The sequence below is a fragment of the Helicoverpa armigera genome, chromosome 28, assembly GCF_030705265.1.
Source record: "Helicoverpa armigera isolate CAAS_96S chromosome 28, ASM3070526v1, whole genome shotgun sequence".
Lineage (NCBI taxonomy): Eukaryota > Metazoa > Arthropoda > Insecta > Lepidoptera > Noctuidae > Helicoverpa > Helicoverpa armigera.
The window spans coordinates 5,740,255-5,763,399 of record NC_087147.1 but is presented as its reverse complement, the minus strand read 5'-3'; the positions used below and the strand labels follow the sequence as shown (position 1 = coordinate 5,763,399).

General features: G+C 34.5%; 1 protein-coding gene and 1 long non-coding RNA gene across 3 annotated transcripts in view; one reads left to right on the top strand and one right to left on the bottom strand.

The window, feature by feature from the left end:
- Window positions 1-23,145, top strand: part of LOC110371445 (uncharacterized) — a 103,337-nt gene that overhangs the window by 36,017 nt on the left and 44,175 nt on the right. Inside the window, exon 1 of one of the 2 annotated variants that reach the window (XM_064042279.1) lies at window positions 11,691-11,920. The exons of the other annotated variant lie outside the window; for it this stretch is intronic. The gene's annotated coding sequence lies outside the window, so the exon portion shown is untranslated. Of the gene's footprint in view, window positions 1-11,690; window positions 11,921-23,145 lie in introns of those variants that run through there. 2 annotated transcript variants of the gene reach the window in all.
- On the bottom strand, window positions 9,217-10,059 carry LOC135119048 (uncharacterized). The gene is made up of 2 exons (XR_010277945.1): window positions 9,597-10,059; window positions 9,217-9,424 (listed from the first exon to the last, which is right to left on the bottom strand). It is a non-coding gene; the product is annotated as an uncharacterized LOC135119048 (long non-coding RNA).

Sequence of the window (23,145 nt, the reverse complement as noted above, 5' to 3'; positions counted from 1 at the left end):
TGATCGGAACAAGCATATAAATCGGTATTTTATTCTTATTTGCTATGTTAATTAAGATGTGCCAGTGGGAATCTATATTAGCGTTATAGAGTTCAAGAGTTTGTTTGTTCTGAGGAACTACTGGTCCGAGTTGAAAAATTCATTCAGTGTTGGATAGCCCATTTATACAGGAAGGCAATAGGTATTGGTATAGGCTAATATTTATCCGAGCGGGTGGAGTTGTTCTCACGAGTGAGACGCGGATGAAAAAAGTGTCGAAAGTTAGTGATACATCCAGTCAAACTTAGGAAAAATCATCATCATCATCCTTCGAGCCTTTTTCCCAACTATGTTGGGGTCGGCTTCTAGTCTGACCGGATGGAGCTGAGTACCAGTGCTTTACATAATAAAAACCTGATTTAAAAATGTACCTAACTAATTTTCCTAAATACATATTAGCTGCAACTGCAACAAACTGCTTTTCAGTAGTACGTGAGTGAGTACACAAACATGTTTAAACGGAAGAAACCCTAATCAGGCCTACTAAATTTTAAGGTTTGCTCCGCATACAAACAACATAAAATTGGTAGCTAATTAAAGCGAGGTGTAATCACATCACGCTAGTTTACAACTGAAATAATTAATGTTACTGTCCAAGAAATACATTAAACACGATAGTAAAGCTTCGTGAATGCATTTTTATTTATTTTTTTAATACTCTTTTAGAGATTATGGACACGCCTTCACTATGTCTAACACTGCAGTATCTATCTACCTTCTAATAGGTACATACATATCATCATTTGAACTGATGTTAAAAAATGCTTAAATAACTGTGTGTGTATGATTCCCAATAACATAAAATTACGTACTTTATTGGTTTCATGTAGAACATGTGTTAAAAGATTATGTAGTTTTAAAGGGATGATATAGTACATTATTTTTTGTGAAAACCTTTAATTTAAGTTGCAAAATAATAGAGCACCTACTTATGTTTTAATCCGTCATTTATTTTTTATTTGTATTTGTATTTTAGGCCACAACAGCTGTAAAATATAGATCATACATAAAAGTGTGGTACAACCTTTTGTATTGAGTGCATTACCATAGACTTACAAATCAATTTAAAAATAGAAACGTCAATAACTTTATTTAAAATTTAAAAGCAAACAAATGTTTATTAATTACATTGCCAGTAACGCATTAATATAAACATTAAGCATTCATAAGTCGTTGCTCGCTTCTGCAGTTCACAAGCTGAATAATAAAATGCCTGTGCCACTGGGAGTTAGGTATTCTCGGAGCTGGGAACTGGGAACCGATTTCACTCTTGTTTGGAGCTTGAAAGTGAGTTTACGTGAGCTGTTACGTTGTGTTGTGGGTTATGGAAATCTCGAGAGAAAATCAATATACGATTTTAAACTTTCGAAAAAAAGGTTGTAAGAAATAGTTCAACAACTGGGACTTGTGGGTCAGAGAGGCAGTCTATATTTTATGATGGCTGATTCATGTTATGTCTAACTCTGTCTTCATATAGGTACCATCCAAAATTTTGCTATGGTGAACCCGAAAAGGATTGTTTAAACTAGGTACCTAGAGCATTGCAAATGATTAATCTTTTAATTTAAAAAATAAATACCGATTCAGAAATTGTTACTCGTTTTTACGTTCGAAACTGAGGTGCATAAAACCTAGCTGCCTATAAGCCTAACATAGCTTAGCTTAATTAGTAATTTAGAACGTAAGTAATATGATCTGTTGTTTTTTGTACAGTTTTCGTAAGAATGTGCACATCATGTCTTGAAATGAGGTCAGATGGCGCATGAGTTTGACATTTGTAACGGAAGTGACGTAGCATATGTTGCTTGCACATTTTGGACTTAATTATCACTTTATCAATGTCTAGTTAGTTTTTTTATTAGTTCTTCTCCGCAGTTACATCCCGCAACCTGGTAAAAAGTAACCTTCTCTAGAAACGAGGTCTTATTTTGTGAGATGTCATCAGATGACTCCCGCTATGGGTGCGGCGCAAGGTGGTGTCGGACTTTTTATGACTAAAACCCACCCCTGTTTCTTCTTGAGCCCTTTCTGCATCAGGGCCGCGGTAACTCTTTCGAACAATCTCGCAGCTCCGGCAAGCTGCAGGACCTGGTGCATAAAGGGCTTAAGAAAGAACATGGTCCTAGTGGGTTTTAGCTAGTAGCTAGCAAGCTACAAAAGAAGCCTTAATTAATAACTTAAATAACACTTGACTGCATCAATTCATTTAAAATATAACAAGTAACATTGATAAATGATCCTTTTAAAAATAAAGAAACAGTTCATATTTGTTTTTTCACAAGATTAACTAACATACAAGACAAGATGAAGTCATTTGCAAAAACTTAAGCGTGGGAAGAGTATTTACTAGAAGATACAGTACCTATGCTGCCTCGTGAATATGGTAATTTTTATACGAAACTATAATAAGATAGTGAGCAAGTAGAATTAAAAGCATATTTAGAGTTTTTTTTGTTCTTTCTTTACCTTTCTTTCTTTACTGTAGCCGCACAAAACCATTCTATTTTAAGGAATTGGCGGCAACATCATCATTTTATTTATCTTCACTCTTTATTTCATGTTAGTTCATTATTGATATGTCCTCGAATGCTTTCTAACTCTGAAAGAATTTTTCACACCAGGATTTCCTTCGCGTTCTATCAAATGATCAAACTTTAGCTTTTAGTATAAGTCTAGTTAGGAGAACATCCTATATCATCTTCTATAGTTATGAGCTAAGTTCACAACCCTACCTCCTTATTAACCTGTTGCTAAGCCTCTACAATGATTAAAATCTCCATAACTATTTAAACAGCAAGAAGTCTTTGTATTTTTTCACAAAGACATTGTAACCAGTAAACATAAGCTTAATTACACATTATGTTCAGACAAAGAAGACGGAAGGTTTAAGTCTCACAAAGGAATAAAAACAGCATTCTACAAGATGCCTAGTTGGTAACATAGCTGGCTAATTACTGTGTTGTAACAAAGACCAAATTGATTTGTATTATGTCGTCTTACTATCTTGGGATGACTGATTTTAAAGTGAGTAGTTTTGCTGTCGCAGTTTCAGCTAGTTACCAATCATCTCTCCCGAGTCTTTTCCCAAACTATGTTGCGGTCGGCTTCAAGTCTGACCGGATGCAGCTGAGTATCAGTGTTTTACAAGGAGCGACTGCCTGTTTGACCTCCTCAACCCAGTTACCTGGGCCTAAGTTTCAGTTAGGTGCCTAACACCAGTGCCGTAAAAAAGCCTGTGTTCGCCTCCCGGGTACCGCCTATCTGTCTGCCTTGTATGTCAATCGTTTTACCGCTACCTCGTAATACAAATTCAATACACATTTCATATTTATTGGTTTGTGTCTAACACTTCTTTTTTATTTGTTACAGGTAATAAGGCTGATATCAACTATACATAGTTCTTCAAGCTGTCATGAATCATTAAAAAACATTTTCAATGAATACTCGTTTAGCAACGTTTTCATAGATTTGTGATTTATACCAGGTAAAGTAAAGTAGCTTTGAAAACTAGCCAGCATTATCTAATTAAACTTACATAAGAACGAGATCTTAACATTTAGCCAATTAGCAAGCGAACCAAGAAAGGAACGCATGAATTAAACATGGCATTACATACTAGAAACCTTGGCTATTGTCTACAAAAAAATAAAATTTTTTAAAACATGACTTGTGACGTCACAAAGCGGGTGCGTTCATAGTTAAGGATGATATAATAGGTATATTTTTACGATATACATCATCATCCAAATACGGGATGCACCGAGATCGGATCAAATATTAATTAAATCATTTGTACATGTATCATACATTTAAACCAAAATGTCTGAGAGCAATAGCTAGGATATCATGGACTGGACAGTATCAAATTTCTTAAATAATTAATGCCGTGTAAATAAGCTTTAATAAGGGAGGCCTTTGCCCAGCAGTGGGACCATACCGGCTAAGAAAAAATAAGCTTTAAAATGTTGAAAAAAACTGATAGTAAATTCTGATGAACCAAGATATTCGATAGGTATAATAAGACCCTAAGAGGTGCGTTCCTATTAGTTTCATTAACGGTTTTCTGATGTTAATTGATGCTCATAGATTTGGCGCCATGCGGTAGGTTGTAGTCTCATTTTGCTCAGGTAATTTTATACCTTGGACATACTTATAGCAGTTTTTGAACAAAACGTCGTTTATAGTCGAGACGAGATCCGTTTGAAAACTGATCTTGTTAAATAACTTTGCCGTTCTGAAGTCAGCCATGCGATGCCTCGAACTGCTGTATTGCTCTGTTCATACACGTTAAGAGTATTTTGCAGTGACATGTAGTCTAACTTCAGAGCGGTAGAAATTGACGAGAACTTTATGTCACGCTAAACAGCTCGTACCAATTAATTTAGCATTTCTGAAGTTACTCTTTGCGCATGATCGTATAGATCTTGTCGAGAAGCCTTTACCTGACCGAAGGTGGCAATCGACTTCACAATAGTCAAAAATGTAATATATTGATAACACATTTTTGGCTAACTTCAGAAATGCGTTAATCTGAAAGTGATATTCTTGTCTTAACTTACAAGATTCAAGAACCAACATTTTTACAAATACTTTAACCTAACGAAATGCACTTTTACTTATGTACGTTACGTGCAAAATATTTAAATTCTTTACCCATAATACGCGGCTTTGGAAAACTTTCTAAAGTTTGCTAAAGTAATTCACAAGTCGCCTTGAGGTACGGAAAAACGTGAGCCAGGAATCAGTACCGTAATTTGATGTGAGGATGTAATTTTATAACATTTACAGGTGCTTAAGCTGTTATAAAGTTAATATTGTAGCCAGAAATATGTTTAAGGCCTGTGCCAAGCATAAAAAAAAAACTTCTTACCTTCTGTTATTTATTTACCTATGCAAAGTAAAAAAATGCGATGAATACTATTTCTAACAAGTTCTGAGGAAAAAAGAACTGGGCAGCGGAATTTAATAAGAAACTTCTTGCATTTTATTGCAAAGTTATATGCTATTTGACATCACTAGGTTAACCTTTAAAGTCAGCAGAGGCCACAGGAAGATTGCAATGCGATGGGTTGACTAGCAACCTAGAGGACTAACGCGGTTGAAACTGTAGGGCAAAATATGTCTAACTATCCCTGAAACGAAAATACGGAGACGTAAATATTTACATTCCGTCTATTTTTACAATAAATCAATTGACATACTCCTAAATCTTACTAATAGTCACGTTCCAATTCCTCTAGAATGTCGCTTCTATACGTCAAATTAAATCTATGGCCGTTTTAATGTTGTCTAATTTAATTAAAATTTCAAACTTGTTTATTATTGTGTTAACTGAAATGTACGACGTAATAAAATCTTCGGATATGGATAAACAGTTTAACGCAGCAGTAGAAATGATAATAATTAATGGTAATTACCAAAATACACCGTGTCTCGACCAACGGATCCTGCGTAATTTGGGACGCGCGCGGTGGCAGCCATGTTCTAACTTTATCCTTCATCGGAATTCCAATTTTGAAATTGGAATCGAACGCGACTAGATTGACAATGGCTGATATTTTATCTATGGTGTCGCTTTATTTTTTTTTAATGACTTTCGTAGAAAAGATTTCGCCTTTTTTTGCTCAGAATTGACTTAATTTTCGTACAAGTTATAGTGGTTAAACCTTAGAACCTAAGTAGTATGTCATACCTAAACGCCCAACTGATTCGTAGTATTTTTTAATAATGCTGTTTAATCCTCGTAGTCTCAAACAAACCCTGGTATAAAACGTGTCCAAATCTCCTATTTAGACACAAGACGCAACTGTTTATTTATGCTTGTATCTCTAGTGTCCGCACAGACAAGATGGTTCACACAAAACATACGCCTTTTAAAGAAAGTTAATACTTTGTTATTGTTTAGTTTGACGCTACGTATTTGGACTCCATGTTTACGAACTTTTTGGATTATGAATAGTGATGGGGCTGTGTTATGTCCTTAAGTATCTAATTTTATCGATATTTTTTAATAAAATAAAAAAAAAATCTAAATATAGTGTGATAAAATTTAAGAAAAATAAAACATAAAAACAGTTATCAAGTGAGAATTTATATCTAAAAGCACGATTATTAAAATTAAATAGCTTTCATTATGACGAATTAGGAATAAAATTATCTATCTCTATCTAGGCCGTTCACATTATAGATTCGCATAAATTAGTATGTTATTAACCTCAAAATTCGACCTTCATATTTGGTAGTTGTCAACTTTAAACATGATTGATGTGATTAAAAATACTTGTACAGAAGCTAATCGTTGTTCAGATAGTGATGCATTCCTTTATGGTAGCTGTGGCCATTGAGCCTAGGCCCTTATCGCGATGGCCTACTTGTTTAAGCCATGTTTCTGATATTATTCTCGCTGCACTGTTGTAAAGGGCGGGCCCTTGTAAGTGGGTCAAAAGATGTATAACTTCGACTGTATTTTATTGTTTTTTACGGCAAATTGTCTCGGAGTTTTTGTTTACGACGCTTTTGTTTAAGGTTATTTGAATATTTCGGGTTACGACATTTTGTGACTGTAAGAAATGTTCGAAATAAAAACAAAGATTTTTTAAAGGTAATATTCATTGAAACATGTTGAAACACAATTGTTTTTTTTACATGTTTTTAATATATGAGTTCATGTTGATACAAATGAGAGATAGACTCAAAGAAGGTCCTCCAGATTACAGATCACTAAGAAAAATATTAAATGTTTCATCTATCAAGCGAATAAATATTTTGAGTTTGAATTTATCAATGACGTGACTTGAACAAGAACATGGTTGTATCTACTCCCAGTAGTATCCATTAGCTAAGATAACTCCAAAAATACAGAAGTCAAGTGTTCAAAAGAATATTATTTGATCCTGAAAGTGTTCTAAATGCAGATGAGGCGGCATTGTAGTGAGAGCCGCAAGATTATCGTGCACACGTGTGTCAGCCGAGCGGCGCGGGCGCAGGATATTATGACTCGCTTTTATTTTATGTACTCCTTGGATTTTAGTGATGGGGAGTGTCGAAGAAATGTGTTCTTGTATTTTGACAGGTTATTTTATGTTGGCTAGGAGTTTAGTGAATGATAATTACATTAAAGATAATTATATTCGAAGAACTGTTCTTGGACAAGTTTAAAGAAACAGAACGTACCTGCAAGTTTTTTTATTTCTAATAAAAATACAACGCAAAACGTCTCCACTAATTTATTCAAATTGCAATTGTCTATTCTATTGTTGAATAACGACCCACGAATCGTCCTCGGCTTTAATAATTACACTTCAAGCCTGACAATCAATCAGACATCCAAGTACGTAGTAAAACCTATAGGTCAGATATAAACGCGTAGTACAGAAAAAGGCATTACAGTTATCGACCTACAAAACACGGGTATCGATAAATCGCACAGATTTATCGACTGGTTCACAGCCGTACCGTGCGATATGACAAGAGGTCAACGCCCTCGGACGACTGCGTTTTGTAAGTGCGTTGTATGCAGTAGTTTTTTTTTCTTGACAAATTAGGGCCGTTATGTGATCGAATTTCTTTCATTTCATTTAGTTGTGGAGTTGAAATTATCTATTTTTGTAGCCAGTCGTACTAATAGATCTAAATGATAAAAAACTAAGGAAACAGATCATCTTGCATCAAGTAACAAGAAACATTTAAGTACGTGCACATTATAAATAGACGAGGAATGATTCTGTTATTATTGTTTTTTATTAAAATAATTATTACATTATCCTTGACATTTAGCATTATCTTAATGCAGACAACAAGATGCATATAATGCATAATTAATTAATAAAAACTGGGAAATCCTAAACATTCGTGATTTCAGACGTAGAAACAAGGATGGACCTTAATTTTAAAGAAATAGTCGATAATAATTAGGTACCTTAAGTTTATACCGAGTCAAAGATATAAGTATCTTAAAAACACTCCATGTGTATATTCAAGGTGAAGATTGCATCGTCTATTAATGTTATTTATAATTAATGAGATGCTCATTGATTTAATCAATCAACACTGACTCTATCAAGATTGCGTAGGAGTGAGGATATTCCTCTTCTAACCTTCATGACGACCTCTCGAACACTCTCTTTTTACTGCTGGCAACACATATTTAAAACTTGACAAGGTTGCCACGAAATACATGATTAAATAAACGTTAGATTGGTTATGCAAAGAATTTATAATTAATTTTGTCTCTAAATTGCAGTTTGATAGCGATCAAACTTGATTCTTTTATGCAATCTCTGTAATTGTAAGTAATACTCGAAATTAAAATGGTTTATCAATTGACTATAAAAATAATGAAGTTTCTTGCAGACCAGTCTTATCAAGACATCGTTATTACACAAACGTTTTAATTTAAAAATGTAATTTAGTAAATATTGTTCAGTATACAAACATTATTAATTGGGCACATATTACTTAAGTGGTATATTTGAGCATATAACATTGGCTTGTAAATTTTTCTCTCTGAGACTTTATTGGATCAATTTTTATGCATTTTTGACACTCTTATAAACTTTTACCCTCTTATTATAAAAACTGCCGCAAGTAGTGGTTTAAACCAGACTGAAGACGTCTTGGTTTGTTACGGTACTTACGATAGTCTTTACATCCTTATTACAAAACGTAGACTAAGAGAAGACTGCTTGGTACTTCGATTTGTCTGTGTGTGAGTGTAGTTCAAATAATATCCACAGATTATAAGCAACAAATATTTAAATCATTCGTTCAATCGTTCCGAATTCTGTGCGCCGTTCCTTTTTACATTATTTTGTTAAGTCTATTTTGATGAAAAATTAATAACTATGATAATAAAAAAAATATCTCTGCAGTTGAAAATATTACTTTTTATTATTTAAAGGTAATTTTATATTTCTAGTATCTTTTAACGATATACATGATCCAATTATTCTCTTTTAAACAACTATCGAGTTTGCGCGTATAACGGAACGTCAGCGCGCGTATCCGAGTTATGTTTTGTTTTTAGGTTAGAAATAACTTGGATTATTTTCATCTCGATTTAAATTATTAAATAAGACGTTGTGCATCTAATTAGAACCTCTTCAAAATTAAGTTCACAATAACTTACACACAGAATATCGTGTGCATTAAATTACGAAAAGAAAATGAAACAACATAAAAGTACAAAATTATATTTTATTCCGATGTCTATTTATACAGTGAAACGCACTGATACATGTTGGACACTGTTCTTCATCACACAATCTTGTTCCCTTGCTCATCTTGGCATTTTTGTACCTACATTTTAGCAAGCTTCCAGTCTTTTACAAACATTGCATATTACTGGCAAAGATACGGCGTGCAAAACGCCAAAATAGTCTTGAATCTGTAAATAAACAGTAAACTGTATGATAATCTGATATATTTTCGAAGTTTCATCAAAATCCATGTGGTAGTTTATGCGTGGAACATAAACAAACATCCATAATAAAAACTTCGACTCTTATATAATTAATAGGATGTTTTGGCAACTTACTTGCCCTGTAAAGGCTACGTACCTTATGGCGAGCCCAGTTGAGCATCATAGGATCATCATGGATTATCATCATGCATTCAATTGACTATTATTTCGAAAAACATAAATCGATATTTATATCGAAAATTGTCGTCAGATAATTTGAAGAGATTTTGTCGATGACGCACACTGTTGGGTCCCCGGACACTCTCAATAGTATTCTAACACATCCAAGTATTCCAAATCACACATATTTATATAAACTTTCGTTTTTTTCATCACAAAACAAATAACCTCAAAAGTAAATAATGACGGAATTTGACGTTTGTCGACTAAGTACTGCAGTTAAACTAGGGGGCTCGATGGTTTATCTTTTGTACTACAGATAGTAATAGGACTTGCGATAAACTGCGTTTTGTAATAACGTTTTTTCAAGGTCGTACTTACAGCTGGATTAAAGGTAGTACAAAAGCCGATACTTATTTGATACCGCGTTTTATAATAAGAGGGTTAGAGTATAGGAAGATGGAACATAACCTCCTTCGTAGCCATTTGGCATTACAAATAATACAAAATATCTAAAAAATCCCATCAAATTCCTTTCCCATTAGCCATCTAAGTTGTTAGAAATAGTTCCTTGTTATTCGTTTATCGTCGGCACCTACAGTTAGACATTGACTTACAAAGCGAACCATCGTTAGTAGCAAGCAGGAAGCTTTAATTAGCTAGGTATTATAATTACACACCTATTACTGGCTGCTACTGAATCACTTGAAATAGGTTTTATTGCTGAAATGATGGGAGTTCTATACGTACCATTTTTTATGCCATTGTGAGGCGTAGTTGCATTATAATTAGAAAACGTCGAATTAAAACTTTATTGAAATACTTAAGTGAATGTTATCGTGAATCCCATCATATTGTTTCTTCGGCTGATACCATATTGTTTTAATATATAACTCAAAAACTTCTCCACACTGATCGAACTATCAGTTAGTTAGTTACAGCCTTTTTATCGTCCCACAGCTGGGCTGCGGCCTCCTCTCACACGGAGAAGGATTGAGCGTTATTCACCACGCTTGCTCAATGCTAGTTGGTGATTTTCGACTATATAGTCCAGGTTTCCTCAAGATGTTTTGATCAAACTATCGTCCGATAAAAAATTACAGTCTAAGGTTACTGAGGTCTAAGGTTTTAAGCAGGATTTCAATATTGGGAAAGAAAGGAACGCCATGCTTATTAGCATGAACAAAAGTTATTGCTTAATTACTTTATTTGCTTCGACCTAATTCACCATTGTATCTACAAGGTTGGGCCGAGCTGTTTGTGGTATTGTTTTATTAATAGCTCTGTCTGTGGTTACAGTGGATATCGAGATCAGCCTAATTACAAACTTTTTGATCATGTCCCCAATATTAGCTTCAAAATTGTAGAATCTGTTATTTGCGATCCATTTTTCAAATATCTGGGAGTAAAATTGCTTCTATAGTGCAATATAATGTTTTATTTTATTTAAGTAAACTTACATAAAACATATATTAGTACAAGCAAGCATGCAGACTTAAACAGCATTCCTATTTCAAGACACCGTGTGTTGATTTAAAGTTTAATGTCGTAGAACACCGTTATAAATTTCACAGCTATGCCAAGACCTTTAGCTTTATATTCCAACCTTATTTAAGTAAACAAACTGAGTTCTAAAGGTGTCTACACACCAAAGCCGCTGATGCCGGCGGCACAGCCCGGCGGCCCAACCCGCCGGCCGTATTTTGTACAATCATGCCGCCGGCTTTCATAGAGTATTTGACAATTACTAGAACACCACATGCCGCGGCAGTCGTGCCGCCGGGCTGTGCCGCCGGGTCAGCGGCTTTGGTGTGTAGACCCCTTAACAGTTCATAGGCAATTTACGGCCATAACGCTTAGAAATTACCGAACACATCTACTTTTCATTCATACAATTCATAAAACGTGTTAGGTACTACGTACAAAAAACCCGTCACGATTTTAAGAAGTACTCAATACACAGTTAAATGCGTCATCCAAGTTTCTTACTGGCACGCAATAGAGTCCAAAATCGCATGCAAATTCAATATTATTACGTAAATAATAGTAGTGGTGGTTTAATTGGTATTATTTGCCGTTCGTGAATCACCAAGTCAGTTGCGCGCGTAACCTATAGGACGAGTAACGCACGTCGACATTTTTGTTTTATTTTTTTTAAAACTCCGCGTGTGTTGACATATGCGTTTAGTTGTTCAGTTTAATTCCGAAGTGTTTGGATGTGCCCGTTTTGTGTTAAATAAGAAGTTGTATTGTGTGTTGTTTTGAATCAAAGGATTTTCTGTACTTACGTGTTTTTAATAGGTATGTAAATTATTTCAACTACGACACTATTTCTTTATTTAATAATTTTGTATGATCTTTTAATAATTAATTTATTTCATTTCATACATATTTTTTTTCCATTTAACTTAGAAAGAATATAAACGTATAAAAAAAGTTATCGATAAAAAAAAAACGTTTCGTCCCATCACTAAGGGCCCATTTACCCTAACTTCACCTAGATATTAAGGCAATCAGTAGATCAGCACTCAAGTTCTAGCCGCTAATACTATCTAGATAAAGTCTAGGCAAGCAGATAAACCTAGGCGGAATGTCTGAGCTTCTTCGTACTGGATACCGTTACCTGTCAACTCCTGGTGGCTTGACAAGACTAGATGACAAGACCTATATATGTAACTTTATTTAATAACCTAAAAGTAGTAATAATAAGTATAAAACGTATTTCTTGTGTTTTGCTGGTGTCTTGTAGACGTTTGTAACCAAAGTCACCTATTTAAAAATTAGGTTAGAGTAAGGGCCATTTTCCAAATATTAGGCAAATAGGTAACTACTAAAACTACTTTTACCCTTACTTAGACTAAGAACCGATTTTTAAATTGACAGATATCTTTGATTTGAAGAATAAGTATATGTCTATAGAGTGTCAGCTTAGCAGTGGCGTAGCGTGGGTATCTGCCGCCCGGGGCAGTTGTCGATTTTGCCGCCCCTTCCCATGAATTTTTTAACAAGTGTTACTGGCCGTTTGTCATTTTTAACCGACTTCAAAAAAAGGGTTTTTTTTTTGTATCGACGTTACCAAATATTACGTAAAATTTAGCCCAAACGTACTTAACTTTTTGTTTGTTGACAGATGCAAAAATAAGGGTATATCGTTTTTGAATACGCGAGCGAAGCGAGCGCGAAATTTTTATTGGACTTATTAAAACAAAAATTACGTAAAATTTAGCCCAAACGTACTTAACTTTTTGTTTGTTGATAGATGCAAAAAGAAGGGTATATCGTTTTTGAATACGCGAGCGAAGCGAGCAAAATTATCGTACTTAAAACAAAAATTACGTAAAATTTAGCCCAAACGTACTTAACGTTTTGTTAGTTGACAAATGCAAAATTAAGCGCATACAGTTTCTGAATACGCGAGCGGAGCGAGCGCGAAATTTTAATAATATTTTTTTAAAGACTCAAAAACAAAATTACATAAAATGTAGTGTCACGTGTGTTTTAAGTACCAAATTTTAACAATAATTAATTTTATGTTTAAAAAGTTTCAACTCTCTTGTTTAATGTTTTGTTATTGTTAGACAGTTTATGTAGCGGCGCAGATACTAGTTGCGTACGTAACGTTTTTTTTTTAATTGGGTAAATTTTGCCGCCCCCTAAAACCTGCCGCCCGGGGAATTTGCCCCCCCTGCCCCCCCCACGCTACGCCACTGCAGCTTAGATCAGATAGAAGTTAGCTGATGGTTGAAAATCGACATTATATTAAACCAGATTTGTTTTAAATAATTGAATGAAATAATTTAAAATGTGACTCAGAAACTACGGTTTAGGTTCAATGGAATATTTCATAAAAATAACTGTATATTCTCTAACCAAAGAATATTGTATGACTCCTAACTGAATCTGGTTAGTAGCAAAATTGATATAGAGTAAATTAATGAATAAGCACCACGAATTTGACCACAAAGTTTTTTCCTTGTGTTATAAGCATTTAGGGCAGTAACAGTAGATATTCTGTGATTTTGTTTGCTAAATATTATATCAACCAATATTATACCCATAAATTATACAATTTTATGACGTAATTAAAACCACAAACACTATAAAATGACATTTTCGTTCAAAAATTCAATTAAGGAAGAAATAATAAAAAGGTCCTAAAGTAAAACGGAAATTGCTACAGCTATTTCAAGCAGCAATAATTATGTTTAGAGCCATTTTCTTTGTAATAAATTGCTTTATGACGTCATCGCCATTGAAGGTAAAACGATTAACTAGTTTCTCACATGACATCATCCTATTACCTTAAGGTAACAGAATTTTTAAAATGCCAACTTTATTACGACACTCCACAGAGGCGCTGCTCGTCAAGACACAGCGCTCTCAAATGTCAAATTTAGTACATTTATTTTTAGTTCCAATTTTTGCCACCCGCAAAGTTATGTTTGTCGTTCTGCTCTTGAAGTTGTGATTTCAAAGTACGTTGTTTGTTTACTAAATCACGTTGTTTTTCCTGTATTTGTGAGTACAATAGTGTGTAGTTTTCATTGTGAGGCCAGAATTATTAGAATTAACCTTTCCGGGGCATAAAATTATGTACAATATTTCGTATCCGTTTGCAAAATACAAAAACGTTATCGGTTTGAGATCATTTTATGTGAATCTGTCAAATTACTATACATTTTGGCGCCAATTTCATTTGACAGGCATAGACTAAGTACGTTGACATCTCAGTATTCAAACGAGCAGAGGAATTAGAGTTGTGTCAAGAGCCTTGATCCTGTTTGTATAGTGAGTCATACTCGTGTGTAAGAAACTATACTATGTTTAAACGATGATAGTATTAAAGACATATGTATACGATGATTCATAAACTTGAAGAGCAGCTTCCAGGAAGTCAAGCATCGGTGATCATTTGTTAGTTTGTAAATGGTGATTATGGAAAAATCTGTGAAATTAAGTAGTACTTCTAAAATGATATTCAAATACACAGCGATAAGGCATAAGACACATTTTAGAACAGTAAGTCTGTCCAAGTGTCTTCTAGATAAGAGCAAAGTAAAACATGTCTGCACAGTGATTGTGAAGATATCAAGATATACAACAATAGATCATAAAATGATGTTCCGTGCCATAATGATGATGTCTTTTATTTACAATGCAAGTGCAATGATAGTTTTTTTATGAAAAAAAAAAAGGAATTCAATCTCTCCTCTCAGCTGATGACAAAATACCTAAAATAGTCCCTAAAAATATACAACAAAACAAACATAAACGTCATAATTATATGATATTAAAGTAAACCGGAGTTTACATAAGCGCGACACGACTAGGAAAGCTTCCTTATTGAGGTGCACCATTGTCTGACAGCTGATGCAACCGGCCCCTTAGGGAACCAGATATCTACTGCCTGGGTGGGCCTGGATAAATCTAGCCAAGTTTTAAAGTTTCATATTATATTCTGAAGAAATCATCAGACTAAAGATATAAGACTTGGTGGTTGTCAATGTAAAAAGGTCCAATGTTAGTCCTCAACCTCTTTGGAGTTAGAATGAAGATGGGATTCGAATTTTGAAATTGGAAGAAAAAATCGGCTAGTGATGCGGTGTGTTGCTCGATATAATTATTTGATTGGTGTTGTTCTTTTTATTAATTCTGTAATGCTAGATAAGTTAATATATTTGGGTCAATAAATAACTTTGTACATAATAATTGCACTCTTGAAATTGGACACGTGTACCTATTATATAAATAAAGTGCAATTCAATGTTTGTCACCTGGTCAGTGACGTAATTACATATTCAAGTAGCTATACGATTACTCAGTAGCCATAAAACATCGAAGTGCATTCGATTCTCAGAACTGATTAAAAATCATGTTTATATCGTCGAACATACATCAATCAGCATTCTACAACATTGTCATAAACCATAGTACAACAGTAGTATCATAAAACAAGCAATTATTACTATCGTACGACGACATTAAAACCTCGGAATTGTATATCGTGTGTGCGTTGACATCCTGCTTTAATGCCAAGGAAATATAGACTTTACGGCTGTTGTTTTAAGATCTAAGCTATGGCTGGACAAGTAATGAGTCATATTTGTTTCCAAACAATCGTTTAGTACGAGACATAGAGGCACTAACAAGATATAATGTATGTAGCTTTGATTTCGTCCTTGTCTTTGATGTAATGCAGATTAGGCAATCAAGTTTTTATACTGGTGAAGTCAGTAATACGAATATACCTGTTTAACCTATCAGTGATGACCTTTTTGAATAGAAAAACAGTTTGTCAGCAAAAAACCTTCATGTTGAAGCTACTATTATTTTTAATTTGATTCTATTTTCAAATGTATTTTAGTACAAGCAATTTTTGCTGTAGATTGACAAGATGACACGAACGCAAGATAACAAAGCAATGTTTTTATTGTAATTTTACACTGAATAACATTTACAGTAACCTTTGCAATACACGTTTTCTATTCTAAAATGCCGCATAAATAAATATCGATTGTGTCACAATAGTTCGCGTAATCGATAAGCTGAGATGTTTAGTCGATAGTGGCACATCTCTAGTTTATCAGATTATGTTTGTTTGGTGGCTAAACGTGAACTCGTTTTGCAATAAATCTCGGTTGAGTAGGATTTCCTTTGGGCAGTTTATTGCGTACTATGTTACTTGTAAAGGAAATTAATTATGAAATGTTGCATAATTGAGCTTTTAGGTTAGTTCTAGATTGTAACTTTTACAGCCTTATCACATTTAAGTTGCTTGTTTCTCTAGCTAGTCTCGTCAACATATACTGTAATAAAGAGGAATCATGGTTTTGCTTTTACTCTAGAAGCTCCTAAACTATTAAACAGATTTTTGAAAAATTATTTCATTGTTGGAAAGCTACACTCTTCCTGATTACATAGGCTATATTTTACCCCGGTGCGGGCAGTAGTTCCCACGGAATGCGGGTTAAATCGCGGGAATACAGCAATATATCATAAGTATCTATCTAAGCTACTTGATTGAGTAATTCATAATGATAATGCTTTGATTGGTTTCACACATTTTCTTCAATATCAACAATAACAATAAAAACCCATACGCTACACAAACGATAAAAGTATTTTTAACAGGCGTAACACTAATGTCACAGATAAATAAATCGTATTCTTTAATGTTGTAACTTTGTGAAATGGTGCCAAGCTTTTATGTTATTCAAATAATCCGTTAAAACTGCCTTTTGTGGACAAAACGGCATTTTATGCACTTAGCTTCGACTAATTAACATAAAAATTATGATAATTTCTTCATTTATCAGTGTTATTTAACGTTTGTATTTTTATAATACTTATTAAAAAACTTAAGTTTTATTTAATGTTTGTGATTTTGCTCTCAAGTTAAAGATACTTCTTTAAGTACTCGACCAAAAAGTATGATTTTTTTACTTTCCCAGGCTTACTTCAAGCTATCTCAAGATCAGAGGTCATCTCAATCGTTCACTCAATTTAAGGAACACATTTAAAATATCTATCGATATTGTTTTGTTACATCACTATTTATATTTCTATGTACTTGTGAATTGGTGCTGTCAAACATTATACAGCCATCTTTATTTCCAAACTGTACTTTTAATTTGAGAGTGCATTGTAAAAGTGAGTATAACTGTCAACTAGGTAGGCGGTTTATGTTTTTAACTAATAAATAACTGTTTTGACGTAAGGGAATTAACGGATAAGCGCTAAATACAGAGACACGACATTCTTTTAATTTATTGGGAAATTCAACCAAACAATGGAATTCTTGTTGTAATTCCTTAGGAGTCAATAAGTTGACAGTTCTGAACATTTGAAATTGTTAAAATACTGGAAATCAATGGAGGAAATGAGGAAATCATTTAAAAAATAAGTCAATGAATTAATGTCAAATATGTCAAATAACAATAAACGATTAACGTTGAATAATAATAATAAATTAATTACCGATTACTCAAAAATTAAACAACTCGAATTATTTATTCAGAAGTGGAATACAAACGATTAAATTGGAATTTCCGGAATTTTCGAATGTCTTGTCATGTGTCACCGAGGTATTTCCGAAGAAATGTTTCTCGTTTGGCGCCAAACTAAATCGATACTTTTATACGAAGCTGGGTCACAATTTGGTTCTTCTATTTGTTTCAACGAATATAAAAATATTTTCTATTTTGAAATTTTCGAATGATTTTATTATCAGAAGCTTATAAAACTTCAGCGTTATCCTTCTTCAGAAAAAGAATATCACTCTAATTTTATTTATTAGCTCTTTCAACCCCTTCATTTCTAATGAAGTACACCTACTCATATTTCCAATTCTTTTAACATTGAAATTTACAAATGCAATTAAAGCTGCTTACAAGTTTTCAATGAAATTCCAACACTAAGTAAAAAAAAACGTAAAAAGATAAAAGAAGAAGTACCTAACCAACATGTTGCCAGCCTTAATTAAGAACATCGGCCATATTGGATGCAAGGGCGGATCCAGCTTCGGCGCCAGGGGGGGGTCACACAGTCGTGGTCAAGTCACAAAAATATTATATTGTAGCGTTCTGTTAATATTAAAAGTAGTAGTATAAATACAATAAGCGCGATCGTAGCGAGCTCGAAATGTTTACGAATCTTAAGAAAAGTGTTTTCATGTAGAAAATGGCCCGAGCAGAGTGAGCGCAATTTCTCGTAGGTATTTATACTACACACACGCGTTAAACAAAAAAGCGCGAGGGAAGCGAGCGCGAAAATTTTTGTTCAGGTCGAGGACTAAGGTTAAAAAAGTGTTTTTATGTAGAAAATGTTCCGAGCTGAGCGAACGCGATTTCTTGGACATAATCACAGACGTGAAATTGAAAAAACCGCGAGCGAAGCGAGCGCGAAAATTTTTTTTCAGTTCGAGGAATAAAAGTAGATGAAAACGCTTTCTTGCTGTATAACAAATATACAGCACAAATACATACAATATGTACTACTCAAAATCAAAAGGAATATAAATAAGAACGTTCGAACGAAAGTCACTTTTTTGGTAGGTAAAGGACTTAAAAAAAAATCCAAATCATTGTGGGCTCAAACTGTTGGCCAGATTTAAGTTATGAAAGTCGAGACAGGGCCACGTTATTGTAAAAATTAGCGCGAGCGAAGTGAGCGCGCAAATTTTTTAATTTTGGGACACAAAAAGTTCATAAGTTTTAAAAAGCGCTATAAAGTAACAAGTCGGAAGCGCAAACTGTTTTGTTTTTGAGGACTCCATTAATATTTTTTTTTTTGACTTATGAAGATATCAAGACAAGGTATGTATGATATTGCGCGAGCGAAGCGAGCGCGAAATTTTTAAAATTATTTGTTTGAAGACTCACCAATCAGACTGGGAATTACGTACAAATAAAAAGGAACCGTGATTAGAGCGAGTGCCATTTGTGTTCTTTGATTCGGTGCGTCAATAAAAATAATAAATAATCAGAAATACAGTACAGACATGGTCATTTACTCGCGAGTGTAGCGAGCTAGAATTTATTCACTTAGTTGGAGGATGTTAAAAGTTAAAAATAATCAAAATGATCAATCCAACAAAGAGAAGGCGACTTTTTTGTCAGTATCATGATACAATGTGGAACTTCCTTATCGAACGGGTGTAATTTCTTCGAAATTTCCTGGTGGTGGGGCGTCCCGCGGCGCCCCTGATTTCGAGGTGCCCGGGTTATTCGCACACCCTGCCTGCATCATAGGTTAAGACGGCCCTGCATGAGATACAGCATGTAATGTAGACAACCCGGACAGCGGATTCTTAGTAACAGGGTCCCGTTTCCTCCTTTTGGGTACGAATAAAGAGTAAATAAAAAATAGAGAGCGAGCGTTGCGAGCACGAATTCTTCAGCAAAACTACTCTACCGGTAACTATGTAGGTATCTTCCTATTCACTCGGAATAAAAATTATCTTATACTTATAACAAAAACATAAAACATCGTGTTTAACCATTTCAATTATTGGTCCTCTTAGGTCCTGAACCTGGCCCAGGGGGGGGTCATGACCTTGTGACCTACCCCCTGGATCCGCCGTTGATTGGATGACGTCACAAGCCGTCTCAGCTAACAGTACAGTTGCGTGAATATTCATTATTTTTTATTGGACAGCTAAAACATTGACCGATAATGTGTTTGCATTCATTGCATGCGATTTTATGTGGATGCAGTCTTTATTTTTTGGCAAGATTTGTGGCCGGTATTACAAAACACAGAAGTTAGAACACATTTGGCGCCGTTTTGTCTTATTGGTACTATATTTACGTCATCACACCGTTTCAAAATATTTTTCGACCATTCTAACAAACACCGAGAACCAATTTTTTTCTGAAAATGAGACCGAGAAACGGTCTTTTGATCAAAATCCTGAAATCAGTACATAAATTGACCATCATAAAGATTATGTATTTTTAATTCCAACGCAAATGTAATAAACAAGCTGCTACAGTATTGCCAGATTTAAAAATCTCCCCTCAATTATCGTTGCGTGCTGCATCACAGTAAAGAATATTAAACGGTACTTTAATTAATGGCTTTCATTATTTTTATGATTATAATTGACAATAATCCTTAATAAGTGTAATATAATTTTTGTTACGTGATAAAAGAAAATTTATGAGCGTTTTACTCTTTACTTTCCAAGGATGTATTAACGATGTTGCAATTACAGTGCAAAAAAAACTGCCTCGTTGGTCTAGTTTTCGCGTAGTGCGACTGCCGAAGTGCTTGACGGGCCGAAATCGCCTAGTGGGTTTTAGAAACTTTCACAAAGCAGCAGGATTCTAGATGTTGGCAGTGTTACACCCCCGGTTCTTGGAGGGCATGTAAAGCTGCGTCCCCGAATGTTACTCAGTAGCAGTCGTTGTTACAATTCCACGTCAGAGGCCGTCAGCCCTTTAGTTTGATGCTTACGTGTATTGCAATACTAATTTTGCATTCAGCATATAAGGGGGAAAGATTTTATTGAAGTCCTGTTTAACCACAGATAAAATAAACCCAGTTAACTCGAAGTAAACAGGAAATGAAAACGATTTCATCAAAGAAAACACAGCTTATTAGCTCAACGATATTTTTAACTTTAATCAATTAGTATCTAAGCAACACGGAAGCAAATAATTGAAATAAATGTCTTGCACTATTAATAGTATTTCTTAGGAAACTCAATTTGCCGCCATTTCTTGACTATTAACTTTTTTTTGCCGGTCGACATCGAAGCACAGATTAAATAAGGATAGCAATCTTCCACGTAGGTTGCGAAAGCCAGTTATGTTTATGTCGTTGGAAATCTATTAGTTTGCTAACAAGAACTTACTTCAAATGACTAGTGCATCGCAGACTACCTATATCATTATTGAGAAAGGTGAACTTAGATTAGGTATTTCAATAACAGTTTAGGTAGTGTACCTAGTACTTATTTTTTAAAAGGTCTCTTTATTAATACTACATATACGCCCTTACTTATAAAAATCTCTAATCACCTTCTAAGCAACATTTTAAGTAATCACTACTTAAAGTATTAAGTAGTGTTTAAATGTTAGTTAAGACATGCTTAAACAATGTTTATAAGTAAGAATTTTCTTAAACAGCCATGAAGTATTACTTATTATTTAATTCACGTTTATAAGTAAGGCTGATAACGATTACAAAAAAACTTACGAGTTTAGTCACAATCACAACCAAAAGAAGACATGCTGAGTGACTACAAATAAAAATTGGGCTGAAGGCAGAAGGATGATGAAGTGAAATCATTTATTCCGAAGTTCTAAAGGCTTTTCTTGCACATTTCTGTCTTCTGTACTAATGCAGGCTAAATCGCAGTGTACTAATAACAAACTAATTCTGTATTGACACTGCCGACTATACAGCTGTAGCCTAATACTTAAAGTAAACATGCATGTGGCTGCATATCTAGTACTCATAATAGCTAAAATAAACATTGTCGTATGTCTAACTGGCTGCTTTATTTGACAGTAACGGTTTGGCCAATATAAAGTACACACAACACTCGCTAAATGTGGTAGGGTGAACATACTCTATGGATTTTACGGTGCACTCCAAAGAAATCTGTTCATATCGGTGGTGTAATCTCAATTTAAAAAGAACTAATGCCTTATGTTATAAAACTTTATCTCATAAAAATACTCTAAATCCTTTTGATCATATATTAACTAGGTTCCTATAAGCAGGTTGGTAATCCAGCTCGTACCGTAACCGTACGTGGAATAAATTAAACATTCGAAGAATAATTCAGTAATTGTACTTGCAAAACAAAAGATTGGATCTCGAAGAATTCAAGCAATGAGTACAATAGGTCTTGTCCCACTAAACCTAACTATGTATGCACTATGGTACATACATGGACTCGCATGGCGCCATCACCGCGCAGGCGCCGTGGCCGCCGTCGCGACGCGGGAAACCCAACATCTGTTTGCTCCCGCGCCATCTTGCTTTTTTACACCAAGAAAAGTGAGACTAATTTCCTTTCAAACTTTCAATAGCTTCTTTTTATATTGTATTAACTATTTATAGCAGATCTTTTCCCATGATTTTAAAAGAAAGTGTCGCTATCAGTGTGTGAATATAATTTGCTTTGAATAGCAGTTTTCTATTCTAATTCACGTTGCGAAATTGATCGACTTTATTGCTCTTTTTATTGTCGTGTAGCAGTTGCCATTCCGTAATTATATGCTTTTATTATCTAATCAGAGAACCACTTAATTTGCAACTTTCCCTCCATTTTTCCCGCCATAGACAACTTACGATCTGTCATTACACCATAAACCAAATGCCATAGAGCACACCCACCTCATTGTCTGTGCTTCGCAAGTTGTCCCTGTATGCTTTCACTTTTATGATATGCTATTATGACATGTAGTTACTTTTAATCGAGGTATATTGTACCTAAGTGCCTTGTTCGGTACGGAGAGGTCGCGGGTTCAGTACCCGGGTCGAGTAAACATGCTTGAGTATTGCTTGGTATCGTGATTTATGACATGGCAGCGATTACATGGAGATTACCTACTGATGGTAAGGAAGCGAGACATTAAGCCTTAGATAATGCTAAGCTTTAATAAAGTTACTTATTATTCCTACAAAGTTGCTGTTTGACATTTGCACCTTTGACGTTTAGTGTTGTTTAGTGCGCGTTGCCTTTTAAGCTTGGATTTGACAATATTCTAAGGTTGAAGGTTTTACGTGTAACATTTTTATATTTGGGTCGAGCGTGACATTTCAGAAAAGCTCCAATTGAGAGTCAAATCAATCAGGTAGTCGCTACGTCATGTAAAAAAGAAATACCTACTCAGCTGCATCCAGTCAGACTGGAATCCGACATATGTACTTGGGAAAAGGCTGGGCAGACGATGATGATGACCACCACACTTCATTCACAACATGGATGCTAAACTGTGCTAATGTCATATTAAAGGGTAAGACTAAGGTACAACCGAAGCATACAGACACAACATGGATTTTTCAATTTA